General features: G+C 48.0%; 1 long non-coding RNA gene across 1 annotated transcript; it reads left to right on the top strand.

Annotated features, from left to right (window-relative positions):
• The first annotated feature begins 3571 nt into the window (after positions 1–3571).
• LOC310668741 lies at positions 3572–6704 on the top strand. The gene is made up of 3 exons (XR_014506824.1): positions 3572–3602; positions 5079–5187; positions 6396–6704. It is a non-coding gene; the product is annotated as an uncharacterized lncRNA (long non-coding RNA).
• Positions 6705–7605: the final 901 nt, after the last annotated feature.

Genomic DNA, 7605 nt, shown 5'->3' with positions numbered 1-7605 from the left:
AAATGATCTACAATGAACTTTAAAAAATTCTCAAATATACCTTTCCCAAAAAGCCTGAAGCCTTTCTGCTAGGAATGATGGGTAAAGAAATTAAAAAAGAAGATAAGATACTATTCTTATATGCCACTACAGCCGCACGAATTTTGCTAGCGCAAAACTGGAAAACAGAAGTTATACCCAGTATAAGTGATTGGCAGGTTAAGTTGATAAATTATACCGAGCTCGCTAGAATAACAGGAAGATTAAGGGACCAAGACGAACAGAAATTTCATGACAATTGGAATAAATATTTGACTTATCTTGGAACTAATTTCCAGACGACACTGGCGGGGCTGAATTAAATCTAACAGTAAATGATACAGGTTAAAACGATAAAATACGTGAATACAAATTTATCTGATACTTACCAAAAGTGTGGAAGGAAGCCTAAAATAATTTTGTGTTGTATTTTTTATTTGTTGTGATACGCGTGAGTTATGGTATAAATTTTATATTTGTTCTTATGTATAAATGAGAAATATTAATAAAAATTTACTTGCAAAAAAAAAAAAAAAGAAAGAAAGGTGTAGAGGGGGGTGGGAAGCAGGTTTTGAATCAGCAGAGGATGACGACAGCTCCTTCTGGGGATTCCTGGCATCGCCGGCCGAGGACAGGGACGAGGGTAGGTCAGAAGGTCGGGCCGGAGGTGGAGGGGGTCCTGGGGGGGAGGTGGATGTCAGGGAACTGCCATCGGAGCAGGAGGAGGTGAGAGGGCTCTCGGACGATGGTGGAGAGGGTCCCAGTAGGAGGAGGGATAGCCAATACGCTGGGGAAGGAAATCAGCATAACACCAGTGGAGAAGGGGAGGAGATAGAGGAAGCGGAGAGTTGGCTCCAGGACTCTTCGCAGGAGACAAGCGGAGAGGGGACAAGTGCTCCGTTGCCCACACCCACAGCGCACAAAAAGCTTTCGCGCAGGCAACGGGGGAGGAGACTGGGCGTGAAGCAGCTTTTATGTTGGAAGTGGTTTAAGAAACGCCCACTGACGGGTTCTGCCAGCGACTGAGGCAGCCACGAGATAGAGGCTGCTCTGTCAGAAAGGGTTCAACCATACAAGACAGCCACGAGTAAAGGCAATTTACGCACAAGCAATCCCTAGAACCACAACAGAAGCCTTGAAGAGCTGCTTTCTTTGCACAGCCCTCAAAGCATGGGACTAGTTGTCAGGATCCTCTGAAGAAATGCAGAAACCAGGGACCCCTTGCTAAGCAGGATGGCTCCCCCTTCATATCAACGCAGAACATCCCATTCAGTTGGGCTGAGCCATGGCACTCCTGGCAGAGAGCTCTTTGGCGAGCCAATACTCAGTCCTAAGTAGAATTGCCCATCCCTTCAGATCCTTCTGAGCACTAAAAAAGGAGGGAGAGGTTTCTTCCCTTCCCTGTGAAGCCCAAGCTTGCTGAGCTCTTCAAGGCTTCCCCTCCTTCCTTTAAGCCTGATCTCACTGCAGTCCTAAAAGGGGGAGACTCTCCAAGACTGTAGTGATATTAGGCTCTTTCCCTCCTCCCTTTTAGGCCTGATGTCTCTTTGTTGGTAGTGAAAGGGATTTTGACCCAAGATACAGATCCCAATAAGGATCTGGCACACGAAGTCCAAAGGTTTCCCACCTATTCAGCCTAGCTGGAGAGAGCCAACCTGAGGAAGCTGGCACAAGCTTCTATCTAGATGCTTCAAGAAATAGGGTGGGGGCCTGGCAGCGAAATAGAAATTCTAACAAGGCTGATGCGTCTGATAGCTAACCTAAAAATTACTAAATATATATTCTTTTTCATGGAGCACATAGTTAAACTATGGAACTTGTTCCCACAAGAGACAGGGAAGGCCTCGAAACATCGATGGCTTTAAAAGAGCATTAGACACGTCCTTGGAGGAGAGGGCTATCAATGGCTACTAGCATTGATGGCTATGCTCTGCCTTCACAGTTGGAGGCAGAAATGCTTCTGAATACCAGTTGCTGGAAACCACAGGAGGGGAGAGGAAATGAGCAATGGGGACACCTTCTGTATCTGTGCTTCCCCACGCAGGGAACTTTGACACACTCCAGCGCTGGTTTGCTCAAACATGTTATGCTTTCCCCCTTTGTTTTGTCTTCATGGATGCTCTTCCTGCTACTCGTCTCCTAATGCCAAGGTCTCCAAGCAAGGGTTTGATAAACCCAGATCAAGCCATGCTCTTCCCTCATCCCTCCAGTTGGGCATTTCATTCCTGGCTCGAAGCACTTAACTGTTCCTCCAAGGAGCGCCTTTCAAGTAGGCTTTCAGGATGGGAGGAGTACAAGCATCAATGCTGCCTCAGGACGAAGATCTGTATGGTAAATAGAAGCTTATGTATGGCTATTGATCTGGAGCCTCTGTGTCAGCTGCAGGGAACCTTTGGCCCTCCAGATGTTGTTGGGTGACAACCCCTGTTAGTCCCAGCAAGCATGGCCAGGGATTATGGGAGCTGTAGTTCCCCAGCATCTGGAGGGCCAAAGATCCCCTACACCTGCTGTATATATTAATACTACTTAGTAGTGCTGCGTATCTTAGGAAATCATTTTATGAGCCCGTCACTCAACCACCCAGTGGCGTAGCTAGCCGCTCAGGGGCCCAAGCCACCACGTCACTCCCAGGAGAGATGCGTGGCTCGGGCGCGCTTCTGGCCCCGCGGGAAGTGCTGCCCCCTGTGGTGTGGCGCCCAGTGCCCCCTCCTCCCCCCCCCAGCTACATCTCTGCACCCACCTCTTGGGATATCCTGGGAACAAGGCTTGAATGGTAAAAATTAACTGCGCTCAGTGTTATTTTTCTAGAAAAAGAGGTGCCAGAACTCACCACGAACGCTTCCCTTGTTCTTTTACAATGGCAATGGCACCAACCTGAGAGGTGCCAGAACTCAGTTCCAGTGAGTTCTGGCTGGGGGGAAAAGCTGCACTATATTTTTTTCCTCTAAGGCTGGAGCTTCAATATGTGGCATGTGGGTGGGTGGGTACATTTTCTCCCTCACCTCAAGCAGCCCTGTTTGTGTTCTTGTTATGCTACCATTATAGTTCCTGAAATGAGCTTGCAGTTGGCGTTCGGTTGAATGCATATTGCAGACGGATGCAGTGAAATTTGCAGCCGGGGTTAAGGGATTCCTATCAAAGCCAGATGTTTGGTGCGAAGAGGGCTTCTCTAAGGAGGTACCAGCTCTTCCAGTGGGAAGTGCAAACCATGCCATACGCCTTGTGTACTGTACTCAAAATGGTCTTGCAAGATCAGATCAAAATCCTACCTGGTTCAGCATTCTCCCTCTCCTTCCTTCTGTCTGTGTCCTTTTAAGCAGAGCAACGTTGGTCTACTCCCTGCTGCTGTATTTCCCTTGGGGAGAAGCAGAAAAGGCTCCCTATCTCTATTCCCTATTGGTTCCCTGCATTCCGACCCTTTAAATCACATCATAGGTCATCCTTTGCTCCCCCTCCCTTTCCCCACTGTTTCAAGAATGACTTTTCCATTTTTGTTCCTAGATTATCCATGGGATAAATCCAATCAGAAATCAATACAAATAGACTTGGCAAAGTTTAAGGAACTGGATGCCTATGCACAGAAGGTATGCTGTCTCTTATTGTGATATATGCAGCAAGGAATTTGCTAGGATGCTGAGGTTTCTAATGTGCATTTGGAATTTGAGAGTGCTTTCAAGTGTCCTCTCCTGATAGGAGGCAATTACTTCTGTTCAGATGGAAGGTCCAAACTGGGAACTTCATGAGTCACAAGACCCTGCTCCTGTTTTCCAGACAACTAACACGGTGGAGCACCTATTCACATGCGCTGCACACACCATGATGCATTTAAAGAACACCAACTCCCCAAAAGAACTATGGGAGCTGTAGTTTTCCCCTCACAGAGCTACAAATCCTAGAACCCTTAACAAACCACAGGATTCTCTTTCTCTCTCTGTGCGTGCGTGAATTAAATGCATGCATATACACCCATATTTAGTTATTTAGCAGCATTGCTTTGCTTTAAAAATTCAGGAGGTAGCTCCAAAGTCAATTCGGAGGAGAGCTAGCAATCATAGGCAATATGAAAGGGTTTGAACGACTCCTCTCTCTTTCACAATTCACTTTCGATCGTATTTATACTACAGACTGAAATTGATTTGGTAGTTACTTCCTCTCCTCGGGGAACTCCGAGTACTATACTTCTGTGAACAAGGCTAGCAGTCATTAACAGAAAATTCTCAGTGCCCTTGCCAAACCACAACTCCCAGGAATCTCTGGGGGGCCTCGCCAGAATTAAACTGGCATAAAATTAATATACTGGTGCAGTAATCAGCCCTGGGCTTCCCCCAGTGCTGTCAAGTGACAACAGTAGGGCCGGCTCAGGATCCAGGGTTGCCTTGGTCCCTCCCTGCCCCCAGAATGCCCCCCCCCCCAGTTGTACTTCCACCCACCCAAAGGTGCAATGGGCAGTGGCAAAGCTGCATGCTCTGGCACCAGGGGCGGAGAGCAGGCAGGGGCGTGGCTGGCGTGTGTCCCGGGGGCGTGGCACATCGCCTGCGGGGGCGTGACATGCATCCTGGGGGCGTGGCGCCCAGCACGTGGGGCGGGGTGGCGCATGTCGGGGGCGGTCGCAATGGTACCCCCTCCCCGATGGTGCCGGGGGCAGTGCGCTCCCCCCCGTTCCTCTGCCAGTAGCAATAGGGGAACTCTGCACTTGTGGGGAGACAGTAGCAAAGAGGATTTGGCTTTCAGCTGAAGATTGTAGAAATAACATGCCTGTGAACCCTGGAAAAAGGAAAGGTTAATCATGCGTCTCCCTTCAGAACAACTTCCCCCCACCCCCCAAGGGTACATTTTTGGCAAGTATAATAAATTCTTTGATTGATCAATCAAGTAAAACACATACACTTAATCGACTAACTGTGCAATCCCAGTGAATTCAGCAAGAGACACTCTTGTAAGTGCACACAGGATTGCACCCTAAAATTTCTTTAAACAAGTGGACTTAGGTAGAAGAAAGGAACTGGTACCCCCTCGTCCATATTAACTGCTTCCAAGTCTATTTACCTTCTGTGAAACAGGTGAATGTCAGGAATAGCGTGAAAAACCTGGTGAGTGTCTTGCTCCAAAAAGCCCACAGTGACCTGGAGAAAGTGCGAGCCATTTGGATGTGGATCTGCCACCATATAGGTAGGTGGGGGTACCACCTTTCTGCATACTTGAGTCCCCTTGCCTCTGTCAACTTCCGGTATTAAAAGATCAGCCTTTGTCACTGCCCTGCGCCCATGAATCCAGCTCTGTAGCAGAGTTCTTTAGCAGACACCCAGTCCAGTGATTGCCAGCCAAGGAAGATGGATACATAAGGTCATATCAAAGCAAGTCATATTCAGAGTAGACCGGCTGAAATCAATGGATGTAAGTAACTCATGGACATTAAATTTAGTGGGTCTACTCCGAGCATGGCGTCTTTGCAGCTGTCTCGGGCATTTTCACCATTTCATAGCCAGTCATGTCAGCTCAAAGGATTCTGGATTGTAACCTGTGTGGATCAGTGATTTGGTGTTTGGCTCAGACAGAGCTTGACTGGGATCTCTGTTCAGCCATGAATCTCAGAAGGGATCAGGAGGTGCTCATTGATAACAGAAATCACTGGGTTAAAGCTCACTGAAAGTGCCGCGGTAGCATTATTATCAATTTACGATGGGGTGGAAGGTTTGCAGGCTATGAAGGACTCGCTCACAAATTTTTTGAAAGCTGCACGAATTATGATAGCTAGTAAGTGGAAGGGGCAAGCAGAATATAAAATGGAAAAATGGTATGAAGAGGTGTGGGATATATAGCTATTAATGATAAATGAACATGTGCCATTAAGGTAAGATGGGGAATATGCAGGAGGAATGATTTTGAGGAGATATGGAGGGTGTTTGTAGAATTTGTACTGTTACAACGGAAAGGGGTCAAACCATCGCTAGAGGTGTTGAAATTTTGGGAGGTTGGATGGTTACAATGGAATGGTCTCGCTGGTGGGGTGCACATTTTTATTCTTATTTGTTTATTCTTATTACTTTGTCAAAATAAAGTAAAGGTCGCAGCACGGGAGGAGAGGAGGTGTCTCCCGACTCCTAACCCTTGCACCAGTGTGCATTTTTATTTGGCAACAAGACCCTGGGTCTACACAAAGCAGATTTACGAGTGCTTCCAGACTTTCTCTTTTGAGGTGCGATTCAATCACATATGGGCAAATTCATGTTGTGCAATCCAAAATTCATTTGGAGCTCTTGCAAGACAAGCCACCCCACCCCCCAATCAGATATTGAGAAACACGATGGAAAGTGTTGCAAAGTGTTGCCACCCCACAAGCAAATCAGAATGGGTGCTCATTGTCTTTATTTCTACAGAATATGATGTGGAAGGCTGCTATAACCTGGACAAGGTGTCATTTAAACCAGCTGATGTCCTTCAGTCAGGAAAGGCTATTTGCGGTGGATATGCTCGACTCTTTCAAGAAATGTGCAGGTAACTTCTGTTGGCTCCAGCCATCATGGCAAGTGGTTGTTACTTGGCTGTAGCGACAGGAGATCTGGAGAGCCACAGGTTCCCCACCCCTTGCCCTAGGCAGCTATCTCCATGCTTAGGCGTGATCAACTCGCACGTGACAGCCCTCGGAAATAAGTAAATCAATAGATTCTAAGCAGAAAATGGCGGGAGAGAGCTGGAGAGTCCTCATGGCTCATGAGGAGACCCTCGCCAGAACCCAAAGAGGACTTCAGTGGGAGCGGAGGAAGCCCCAAAGAGAACGGAGGCACAGTGGGGCTTTGTTTAGGCTGCTCAGCCTCCCCACCTAGTAGCTGACACACGTCACAGCATGGCAGCAGCTGCTGCTGCTTTTCCACAGGTCCTCCAGCCAGCTCCAGAGCTTCAACTCTAGTTGAAAGGAGTGTTGTGGGGAGAGAGAGCTGGAGAGCAGGAAAAAATGAGCTTTTTTTAGTGTGTGCTCCCTACTGACACAGGGACACGGGTGGCGCTGTGGTCTAAACCACTGAGCCTCTTGGGCTTGCCGATCAGAAGGTTGGCGGTTCAAATCCCCACGACGGGGTGAGCTCCCGTTGCTCGGTCCCAGCTCCTGCCAACATAGCAGTTCGAAAACATGCCAAAAAGTGCAAGTAGATAAATAGGTACCGCTTCGGCGGGAAGGTAAACGGCGTTTCCGTGCACTGCTCTGGTTTCGGTGTTCTGTTGCGCCAGAGGCGGCTTTGTCAGGCTGGCCACATGACCCGGAAAAACTGTCTGCGGACAAACGCCGGCTCCCTCGGCCTGTAAAGTGAGATGAGAGCCGCAACCCCAGAGTGGTCTGTGACTGGACTTAACTTTCAGGGGTCCTTTACCTTTACCTTTACCCTACTTACACAATTTTTGCTTATGTGCATGGGGTTCCGGAACATGACCCACCATGTAAGTGGAGGAATGCCCACACTGTGAATGATCCTGAAGCAAACTTGCATATATAGGGCTGCATTGAATTGAGTAGATCCACTGGAATCCATAGACTGAAACATTACTTGAATTTAATGGGTCTCTTCCCTGTGTGACTTAGTTCCTCATCCATAC

The sequence above is a fragment of the Podarcis tiliguerta genome (genome assembly GCF_965153285.1).
Source record: "Podarcis tiliguerta genome assembly, chromosome: W".
Taxonomy (NCBI): Eukaryota; Metazoa; Chordata; class Lepidosauria; order Squamata; family Lacertidae; genus Podarcis; species Podarcis tiliguerta.
The sequence above is the reverse complement of the archived record's forward strand: the minus strand, read 5'-3'. Positions and strand labels throughout refer to the sequence as shown.